This window comes from Dama dama, chromosome 12 (genome assembly GCF_033118175.1).
Source record: "Dama dama isolate Ldn47 chromosome 12, ASM3311817v1, whole genome shotgun sequence".
Lineage (NCBI taxonomy): Eukaryota > Metazoa > Chordata > Mammalia > Artiodactyla > Cervidae > Dama > Dama dama.
In genome coordinates, this window is record NC_083692.1 from 58238497 (window position 1) to 58249361 (window position 10865).

General features: G+C 40.3%; 1 pseudogene; it reads right to left on the bottom strand.

Annotated features, from left to right (window-relative positions):
- Positions 1–9196: 9196 nt before the first annotated feature.
- On the bottom strand, positions 9197–10633 carry LOC133066837 (cleavage and polyadenylation specificity factor subunit 7-like; annotated as a pseudogene).
- Positions 10634–10865: the final 232 nt, after the last annotated feature.

A 10865-nucleotide genomic window follows, 5' to 3' on the forward strand; every position in this document is an offset into this window, starting at 1 on the left:
AATAAGCAATAAGGAAAGGATGTACATTCTTGACACTTCTGTTCAATATAGTACTAAAAGTTTTAGCCAGAACAATTAGGCAAGAGAAAGAAATAAAACACATGCAAATCAGGAAGGAAAAAGTTAAACTGTCCCTATTTGCAGATGACATGATCTTATATATAGAAAACCCTAAAGATTCCACAAGAAGACTCAGAATTAATAAACTAATTCAGTAAAGTTGCAGGATATAAAATCAACATACAAAATTCAGTTGTGTTTCCCTACACTGATAATAATCAATCTGAAAAGGAAATTAAGAAAAAACTTCCATTTACAACAGCACCAAAAACAATTAAATATTTAGAAATAAATTTAATGAAGGAAGTTATTTGTATAGTGAAACTACAAAACATTGATGAAATAAATGAAATAAGACACAAATTGAAAGTGACCCTATGTTCTTGAATTGGAAGCTTTAATTATGTTAAAATTCTCATGTTATCTAGAGCAATCTACAAATTCAAAGGAATCACTACCAAAATTCCATTGACATGTTTTACAGAGATGGAAAAGCAATTCTAAAACTCACATGGATGCATAAAAGACCATAAAGAGCCAAATTAATCTTGAAATGGAACAAAATTCATGCCATCACACTTCCTGGTTTTTAAATATATTACAAAACTATCATAATCAAAACAATGTAGTACTGGTATAAAGACAGACCTATAGACTAATGAAACAGAATAGAGATCCCAGAAATAAATCCAAACATATAAGGCCAACTGATCTTCACAAGAGCACCAAAAATACAGAATAGGGAAAGGTTAGTCTCTTCGACTGGAAAAGACAATGGCACCCCACTCCAGTATTCTTGCCTGGAAAATCCCATGGATGGAGGAGCCTGGTAGGCTGTGGTCCATGGGGTCGCTAAGAGTTGGACACGACTGAGTGACTTCACTTTCACTTTTCACCTTCATGCATTGGAGGAGGAAATGGCAACCCACCCCAGTGTTCTTGCCTGGAGAATCCCAGGGACGGGGGAGCCTGGTGGGCTGCCGTCTATGGGGTCGCACAGAATCGGACGCGACTGAAGCAGCTTAGCAGCAGCAGCAGCAGCAGTCTCTTCAACAATTGGTGTTGGGAAAACTGGATATCTACAGACAAAAGAATGATATTGGACTCTTATGCCACACAAAAATCAGCTCAACATGGAATACAGACTCAAATGTAAGACCTGAAACTATAAAACTCCTAGGAAAAGACATATAGGAGAAGTTTCATGACATTGGCCTATGCAATGCTCCATAAATATGACATCAAAAGCACAGGCAACAAAAATGAAAATAGACAAGTGGGACTACATCAAACTGAAAAATCTTCCCTATACCCCAAACTACCAACAGAAAGGCAATGTATGGAATAGGAGAAAATATTTACAAACTACATATCTGATAAGTGGTTAATCTCAAAAAAATGTAAAGAAATCCTACAATTCAATAGAAAGAAATCCTAATATACCAATTTTAAAAATGGGCTAAGGAGTTGAATAGACCTTTCTCACAGAGAAGACATGTAAATGTCCCACAGGTATATGAAAAAATGCTCGATGACATTACACATCAAGGAAATGAAAATCAAAACCACAGGGACATATCACTTCCTATCTGTTAGGATGGCTATTATGAAGACAACATGTTTTGACAAGGATGTAGACAATCTTTAACCCTTGCACACTGTTGGTGGGAGTGTAAAATGGTGCAGCCCCCATTTCACAGAGATAACTCAAAAAATTAAAAATAGAGCTACTGTATAACCCAGCAACCCCATTTCTGTGTGTTTATCCAAAAGAACTGAAATCAGAATCTCAAAGAGCTATTAGAACTTCTGGGTGAGCATCACTATTCACAATAGCCAAGATATAGAAACCACCTAAATATCCATTGACAAATGAAAGGATAAAGAAAATATGGTATTTATATACAATTGAATTCAGTCTTAAAAAAGAAGAAAATTCTGCAATATGTGACAACATGGAGGACATTATGCTAAGTAAAATAAGCCAGTCATAGAAGATAAATATTGCCTGAATCTGCTTATATGAGGTATCAAAAGTAATCAAATTAATAGAATCAAAGAATAGAATGGTGGTTTCCAGGGACTGGGAAGAAGGAGAAATAGAGACTTACTAATCAATGGGCATAAAGTCATAGTTAAACAAGATGAATAAGCTCTAGAGATCAATACTTTAGCTATAGTCAATGAGGATGTTTTGTTAAGAGGGTATATCTCATATGAAATATTCTTACCATGATAAAAGAAAACAAACAAAAAAGTAGTCATTGAACTTGTCATTGAACTCATAGCATGAGCAGGGCATATAGGAATTCTTCTGTCCCAGAAATGCAAAGGCACACTGGTAAAGAAGATCCCAGAGACAAAGATTTAATATACAATTACCTCTCAGTTATCATAGCAAGGGGATTTTTAAAATTAATAAGCACTTATTACGTTATCCATACTTCCTGGCTACTTTGACCATTTTACAATGTGATAGTGTTTTGTTTCAAGCGTAAAATAATTGGAAGGAGTTTTACTCATTAATATCAGCTATAGTGCATTTTCTGCCATCTTGCCACCTTAAGACCATTTGGGCATGCTGATTTATGTTGTCACAGCAGTTCAACATCTAGTCAATTAAATCTGAAGAAACCCAATTTGTCACTAGGTGATTTGGAATTCCAACAATAAACAACTGGTTTTGTTGATTGCTTTGGCTGAATTGATTAAATGCCTCAGAGATATCGTAGAAATACTTCAGTTTGTATGACAGCATTGCATTTCTGCTTTCCAGTAATTATAGTCTCCGTTGAGCCAATATTTCCAAAGGAAATGCTGTGAAATGTTCTGAATTGGTTGGTGTTTCATTTACAATATATTATTATCTTTATTATATTTACCTGAAATAGGAAATTAGCAAAAACAAAGCCACAGGTAAAGCAGAATAGATGAGCTGCTTGTACCCAACCAAAGTTCATCTAGAGAAGTTAAATATAAACACAGTATTTCTGTATCTGTGAGGCACTTAGAAAGTGATAGTCATTAACAGCCCACAAATGCCTCTTGGCACATCTGTCTGTAGTGATGAACTTAAAGAAAATGTCAAGGTCACTCATTCTGTGTTTAAAGACTTAGGGAACTATTCCCTCTTGTAACATGCATATTAATGACTGTGGTGGCCCTGAACTTGTGCTGCTCAGATATCTGCTGTGATGAGCATAGTTGACTATTGCCCTACTAGCTGCCCCTCTGAATGTACCACCGCATTTGTGCCAAGGTCACAATTCCCACTGGAGAAGGAAATGGCAACCTACTCCAGTATTCTTTGCCTGGGAAATCCCATGGACAGAGGAGCTGGTTGGGCTACAGTCCATGGAGTTGCAAGAGTTGGACACGACTTAGTGGCTAAACTACCACCACCACAATTCCACAGACTGCTTCTAGTCAATAAGTGAGCATGATGAAGATTAAATGTGTTCTGTTCCTAAGAAACATGTTGTTGTTCAGTTGCTCAGTCATGTCCAACTCTTTGTGACCCCATGGACTGCAGCACGCCAGGCTTCTCTGTACATCGCCATCTCCCAAAGCTTGTCCAAATTCATGTCCATTGAGTAGGTGATGCCATTCAAACATCTCACCCTCTGTTGCCCCCTTCTTCTCCTGCCTTCTATCTTTCCCAGCATCAGGGTGTTTTCCAATGAGTTGGCTCTTTGCATCGGTTGGCCAAAATATTGGAGCTTCAGCTTCGGCATCAGTCCTTCCAATGAATATTCAGGACTGATTTCCTTTAGAATTGACTGGTTTGATATCGTTGCAGTCCAAGGGACTCTCAAGAATCTTCTCCAATGCCACAGTTCAAAAGCATCAATTATTCAACAGTCAGCCTTCTTTTTGGTCCAACTCTCACATCCATACATGACTACTGGCAAAACCAAAGCTTTGACTATATAGACCTTTGTCAGCTAAGTAATGTCTCTGCTTTTTAATATGCTGTCTATGTTTGTCATAGCTTTTCTTCCAAGGAGCAAGAATCTTTTAATTTCATGGCTGTAGTTACTGTCCACAGTGATTTTGGAGCCCAAGAAAATAAAGTCTTTCACTGTTTCCATTTTTTCTTTATCTATTTGCCATGAAGTGATGGGACCAGATGCCATGATCTTAGTTTTTTGAATGTTGAGTTTTAAACCAGCTTTTTTGCTCTCCTCTTTCACCTTCATCAAGAGGTTCTTTGGTTCCTCTTCACTTTCTGCCATAAGGGTGGTGTCTTTTGCATATCTGAGGTTATTAATATTTCTCCTGGCAATCTTGAGTCCAGCTTGTGTTTCATCCAGAGACACCTTCAATGGCTAACTTAGTTCCAGAACTTCCCAGTGGTGTGGCTCTTTGGGAGCCACACCCAGTCTGAGACTTTCACCACCCAACCTTCCTACCCATCTCCTTCCACGAGAGTCAGACTTTGTTTCTGTCTGAAAGCTCTCTCTCCCTTCTCCTGCTCTCTCTCTCTTTGTCCTTTATAGCTGTGACCCTCTCTTGCACATCTTACCCCATCTTGGCATCTACTTCTTGGAGGACTTGAACTCACAATGACCTTGATTTTAGACCATCACCCAAAACAAAATCAAGAAAACCTGATGCTGGACCTAGAGTAACAAAACGAAACACCCAAATCTAGAACTTTAATAGTTTTCTTGTCAGAGTCACAAATTCAATGTAAAATTCTGTGATGTTACTTCTCTTTGTATTTTGCATGTCAGAACTATCCACAGCAGCATGTTACTATGAGAAAAAGTCTTGCTTCTCCTGACAAGTACCCTCTCTTATTCAAAGATAGGTACAGAATATATAACTAAGGAAGACATAGTGTATAGCACAGGGAATTGTACTCAGTGCTCTGTGGTGACCTAAATGGAAAGGAAATCTGAAAAAGAGGGGTTATGTGTATACATACAGCTGATCTACTTTGCTGTAGAGCAGAAACTACCACAACATTGTAAAGCAACTATACTCCAATAAAAAATGTTTTAAAAGATTGATGCAGAGATATTGAAAACTATCTTTCATGTAAAAGTTTATAGTTTTTATTAACTAATATATTTTAAATCATTTTATGTGTTCCTGCCTAAAATTTTTTCCCACTAGAAAATCATTATGAAAAGTACAGAACATTATTTTAAAATATTAAAATCACCAGCATCCCAGCATCCAAAGATACATGCTATCCAGAGTTACCATTTTGGATGCTTTTGTCTGTATTTTTTCTATGCAGGCATTGATATCTACACAGGTGAGATAATACTCTCTATATAAATTTAATATCTTGCTTTTCCCCATAGTATTAATTTTTTATGAAACACTTTTAATGTCGACACAATATTCCATTGTGCATTATCTTATGATTTACTTCACTCTTACCTTACCATTAGAATTCAGGTAATTTCTAATTTCCCAGCTATTATAAACAGCCTATGATGAATGTATGTGTTCATAAAGCTTTAGTTTACGGTTTGGTGTTTTTTTTTTTTTCCTTTCTATATAAATCCCTAAAAGCCTTTCCTGGCTTCCTGATAAAGCTGCAGATGAGGAGAATCAATAAGCTTTCTTCCCGCATTCACCCAGCGTGTTAGAAGGATACCAAAGGCTCTCTGCTGGGCCTGTATCCTTCTGACAATACCAAGGTGTAAAATCGGGGAGTTGAATGAGATAATCTCATCTTTCCATCCATATTTAATATTTCTTAAATATTTGATTAGTGGACTTAGCTCCTCTCTGGTTCTGTAATTTTTCTTATACCCTTTAGGACTATAAGAAACAAACATACACAAATGATAATGATGTATCTAGGATATTACTATATTGTCTTTATACCACCGAGAACACTCAAAATTATATACGAATATAGTTGGCTCTGTGACACTATTCTCTCCAGCACATATAACTTATTGCTGTCTGTTTTTTAAATTACTTTAGGTTTCTAAGCATTAAGAACTATATTATAGCTCTGTGAACCAACTCACTGAGCCTTCTAATATTAACCCAATCAAAATGTTGTTCACTTGGTAGGTATTAAAATGTCACATTTGAAATTTTTTCTTTTGTGTTCCCTGAATTTACCCTTGACTCTACCTTCATTAAAAAAAGACTGTATTGTGTTTCACTGTGCATGACTTTGTACTAGGAACTGAGTTACAAAAGTGTTATTTTTGATGTCAAGGAATTTCTAGCTTAAAAACCATGACACTGAGGACAAAGGAGCATCTAACAACCCATCTGGGTCTCAGTGCCTGCCAGGTGCTGCGGGCCTCTCGGGGAGTTCAGGAAAGAGGGGTCTGGGTAATTCCAGGTTTCTAGAGGCTGGAGCCAGTGCAATATTGTGCTCCTCAGAGGGAGATCTGTGAAGGAAATGGGATTCCGGAAGCTTTTCAAATTGCAGTGGTGAGGCTTGGGGTCTGCCAGAGAGAGAACATTCCAAGATCTGGAAATCTAAATCAGGAAAGATTCTTTTTCCTGATAAAGGTGGAAGCAGAGCCATCTAATGTTTTACAGATTGAAAATACAGATTCAGAATAAACAGAGATGATAAAATAGGAAAGGCAGGTCTTAGCAAATGGCAGAGCAAACAAGCAGTGAGAGTTAGTGTGGAGAATTAAGGCTAAGCACTTGGACACACTAAAGTGCTTACAGCAGGAAATGCAATTACTTTCAGATCTGCTAGATCTAATTAGGCCCCCTTATTGCTTTTAATAACAACCGTTCTCTATAAAATACAGTGATTCTGCCTCTTTGCTCACCATAGTGTATTGTTAGCTTTACCTGGCTTTGCCTTCAAGGACAGCGTGAGGGGTATGGGAAAAACACTGGTTCTCCCCTAAATGAACTTGGGGTGGAGAAAGTGAAATGTAGTTCTGAGATTGCCAATATCACCGACAATCAGTTAATGCTAAGCTGGGACATGTTTTCCAACTGAGAATGTTTTAACGTAATAATAATATGCTAACTGGTTCCCAGTATACTGTGCTACCCAGACACGAATTCTAGGAACTTCAAGTTCAGGCACAGAAGAACTTGGATGGGCCTCCCCGGAAAGCAAAGCATGAGACACAGACTGGGGTGTGGAGTTGAATTGGGAGGTGGCCCCAAGGAGCAGGAGAGTGGCTGCTGAGAGAGGGAGATAGAATATGAAAAAGCATAATACACGGTGACTTTTTTACTTTAGAGCAGCCTGTATTTGAGGTCAATACAGGGAGAGTTTTTACCACTGGACATCAAGGACTTGTCTTATCACAGGTCCTCAGAGGATCTGTGGTCAATGTGTCCCAGGATTTTCCCGCTGAAGGACAGCAAGGCAGGGGGCAGGGGTCATTCAAATACTCACTGCTTGTTCCTCATTCCCCAAAGTTCCTCCCCTAAGGCATTAACACTCCCACACTTCTACATCACGTCTGTGGACCAAGCAGACTTTGGAGGAAGTCCTAAGGCAGAAAGCAGAGAGATGGCCAGGCATGTGCCTGAGGTGAGACTTGTCACTCACAGGGACTGTCCACTGACCAGCTCCAGGGTCCCCTGCTGAGGTCTGCGCTGGAACCAGATGAGCCAAGGGTACAGTCAGGCCTACGGAGGACAGTGCCTTGACTTTTTGTTGCTGCCTCTGCCACTGCCACCCTCACTAGTATTCCTTCTTGCCTCAGTCATGGGGCTGTCTTCTGGACCCTCTACCCGGGTCTGTCTTCTGGACCCTCTACCCGGGGAGCACAGTCACTGGTTAGGGTCTCAGTGTCCTGTCATAAACCCGCACTAACAGGCCCTCTGACTCTTCTCTCCACACTTCACCCAGGCAGTTGTGGCATCTCTGCCTCATTTGTTGTAAGCTATTTTTATGTCCAGCCAACAAAGAACCCCGCTAGCAACCTATTAAGTGTCCTTGCCAGGAAGTTAGATCCTGAGCCCTGGGAGTGTGCTCCTAGGTTGATAAATGCTCGCTATACCATGCTCCCCTTCACACTCTACCTCCCTCCATCCAACACACTCAAGATCCACTCCCACACATGTTCTGTCAGTACATTTTAGTGAGATCCTGAAGTTCTTCCAGTAAGAAAGCTGGCTGCTGCCACAGGGACTGCTTGTGCTACACTGAGAGCTGACCCAAATTATTAAAATCTGGTGACATCCATGTCTTGCCTATTGTAAATAATGTGGCTCTGAATATTAGGGTCTTGTATCTTTTGTAATAAGAGATTTATCTTTTCCAGATATGTGCCAAGGAGTGAGATTTCTGGGTCAGATGGTATCTCTAAACAGCCTAAATTTTCATTAACAGATAAATGGATAAAGAAGATGTGGTATATGTGTGTGTGTGTGTGTGCATGTGTGCGTGTGTATATATATATATATACACACACACATATATATACAAATTATATATCTATATACAGTGTATGTATATGTATATATATATGTGTGTGTGTATATATAATTTGGAATATTACTCAGTCATAAAAAAGAAGCAACATGGATGTACCTAGAAATGATCATACTAAGTCAAGTAAGTCAGACAGAGAAAGACAAATTATCCTATGATATCACTTATTTGTGGAGCCCAAAAAATGATACAAATGAACTTATTTATAAAGCAGAAATAGATTCACAGATATAGAAAACAAATGTATGGTTACCAAAGGGGAAATGGAGTTGGGGGAGGGATAAATTCAGAGATTGAGATTAACAGATACACACCAGTATAAATAAAATAGACAAACCATAAGGACCTACTGTGTAGCACAGGGAACTATCAACATATTCAATATTTTATGATAATATATAATGAAAAAGAATCTGTAAAAGGATATGTGTATATGTGTAACTCAATCACTTTGTTATACACCTGAAACTAACACAACATTGTAAATCAACTATACTTCAATTAAAAACTCTGATGGCAATGATGGAAGGTGGGGTTAAATCTTAAAAAGGTCAAGTATCATCTTCCATCTACCCTAGGTGAAGCCTTGTGTCATCTGTTGGCAAAGAGGAGCTTCTCTTCTCTAGGAAGATGGAGGGGAGTATTGCTTCCCACAAAGCCCTAGAGGAATCCAGGGCTTTGAAATTCTCAAGTACATCCACAAAATATGCCTGATGAAGGTGAAGAGATACAAGTCCATTAACAAAAAAAAAATGCTCCCAACCAGATTCCTTTCTCAGAGGTGCAGCCCCATTCTCTATTCTGGTATCTCTCGTGCTCCTGGTTCCTTTCTTGGACCTCTTGGACATCATGCTGTTCATTATTAAGAAGCAGGTCCTGATGCCTCCTGCTGTCCTGGTGCTCTCTTGGGACTAGCTAGACGATTTCTCCCAGAACAGATGTCTTTTTCTGGAAGAGCTCCTGCTGGCACCCACACTATAGGACTTGGCTTCAGTGCCATGAACTGCTTAAGGGAGATGAGGACACAGCAACACTCATCATTGGTGATCTGAGACTGTTTGATAACAGCAATAGCTGTGCGTAGCATCTCAGTTGAGTCACTGTAATCCCCTGTGCTGGCTCCAGAAATCACTTTGGAATTGGCATTGCTCTGATTTGCTTCATGATCTCTCCAAATTCGGCTTCACTCACCATTGAGGGTCAAAAGCCCAAATCTTGGCTGCCAAGGTGGATAGAAGGGTCAAAGGCCTTCATGTAAATATCTGATGGAGGCCCCACTGTAGCATTTGGAGGAGGAAATAAGGCTGGATTGAGGTAAAGGGCGGGTGGGATGGCCTGGGGGGAGGTACAGCTACAAAAGGAGGTAATGGAGAGGCAGGAGATGCTCATGGGAGATGCCAGAAGGAAGAGGAAGACTCCAAATGTTGAGGAGAGAGGCAGTAGGGATAGAATTGGGCCTGAGACCAGACTCATCAGGTGAAGGACTGAAGGAGAGCGATTGAAGTCAGGCAGCACATGGCAGGGCTTATCCTTTTAGGCAGATGTGAGTACAAGGTTCTCAATGTATGACCCAACCATCAGCAGAATTACTAGAATACTGCGTTGGTCCTTTATACCTATTTCCATTCTCGAGACTCAAGCACATTCACATTCTGAGCCTCTGCCTCAAATTATGACAGGTCTGCCAGGTGGCTAACCCCACGTCCACTTTTTCTCTAAGTACTTTTCTGGAAAGAGCTTCCAATAATTTTGTAGACCAGGTTTTCAGAGGCCACCACCACCTCAGCATACCCCCACTGGCTATTTGCTCCATCCTTTGCAAATTTCAACCCCAGCACATCACAGACTCCTACAAAGGCAATAACCGGGCTCGGGGCCTGCCCTGCGGCCCACCAGGAGAAGCCACTCACATGGACAGCAGGCTGTCTGCTACTCCAGCCACTGCCGGTGTGCAGAATCACCTGCAGGACGTTGTCATTGCGTTGGAGTTGACTCCTGGTGAACAGGCGCAGGTACCTCAGGACTGCTGCTTCTGTCATCTGAGGGCTACGAGGTGGACATCAATGAATGGGGTTGCTTTTCCCCTAACATCCAAGTTGTGATGTGGTTCCAGCTGAAGGAGGCATGGCAACAGGATCCTGCAATGCCCACTGGGGGCGGTTCTTCTTCATGCATCTGTAGACAAGCTGCATCTAACATGAGAAGAGACAGGGCATGTAAGATGAGACTTGGCTTGTTGGAGGCACTGTCCTTCTGGCTCAGTGGGGAGAGACTAAATTGGACTGAATTCTTCCTCTGTTCTCTAAACATTTCTAACATAGTCCTTAATCAGTCACTGAGGGAGTCTCCCCAGGGTTGAAGAGCCATGTTGCCCCGGGTCAGAGGCTACAGGTTGTAGCTTTTCCTC